We start from the raw sequence: 949 nt of genomic DNA, 5'->3' as shown, positions 1-949 counted from the left end.
CTGTTATAATCACCTCTCTGACCTATAGCACACTATACTGCTCCACTGGGATGCTTTACTATACTGGTGTCAAGTTATGTCTCCACAACATACAAGCTGAACACGCATGCACGCACGCACGCACGCACGCACGCACGCACGCATCGCACGCGCGCGCGCGCACACACACACACACACACACACACACACACACACACACACACACACACACACACACACACACACACACACACACACACAGAGAGAAAGTGTGCATGAATTAATGCATAAACCATCTTTAATCTATGAAATGAATCAGTTCAGGACATTTTGGGACAGAAGCTTGGAATCTGTTGGCATTCAGAGCTCAAGGAGAAACTGAAGAGTCTTTGATGAGCCACACAGAATAAAAGGGGGGGGGGGACTGCTGGATGACATGCACCAGGGACACAAAGAATTAAGTTTCACTCTGTTTCTTGTCACTTAATTACCCCCGAGATAGCCAAGATAGGCCGGCACTTAGGGAAGAAAGAGATACCCTTCTGTATACAACACTGTCCACAAACACATGACACAATGTTGTTTTTCATACCCTCTGTGTGTGTGTGTGTGTGTGTGTGTGTGTGTGTGTGTGTGTGTGTGTGTGTGTGTGTGTGTGTGTGTGTGTTTCTCCCTCTCTTTCTCCCTCTCTCTCTCACACACACACACACACGATGACCCTCGTCCCTCTGCACTCCGCTCTGTTGTTACCAAGGGGAAATAGAGACGCTTTGTTGACGTCGAGGTTAAGAGAAAGCGCCTTGAAAGGTTTTCTTCTTTGGGGAGAGGCAAGGAGGAGGCGTTAAGGGTTAAGGGTGGAGAGAGGAGGCTGCTTGAGGGACAGAGAGAGAGAGAGAAAGAGAAGGAGAAGAGGAGGGAGAGCGCTGCTAATTATGCATGGCGATTGTTGATAGCTTGATTGTGTGCGTCC

The sequence above is a fragment of the Protomyctophum parallelum genome (assembly GCF_964188405.1).
Source record: "Protomyctophum parallelum genome assembly, chromosome: 20".
Taxonomy (NCBI): domain Eukaryota; kingdom Metazoa; phylum Chordata; class Actinopteri; order Myctophiformes; family Myctophidae; genus Protomyctophum; species Protomyctophum parallelum.
Note: the sequence above shows the minus strand (reverse complement) of the source record.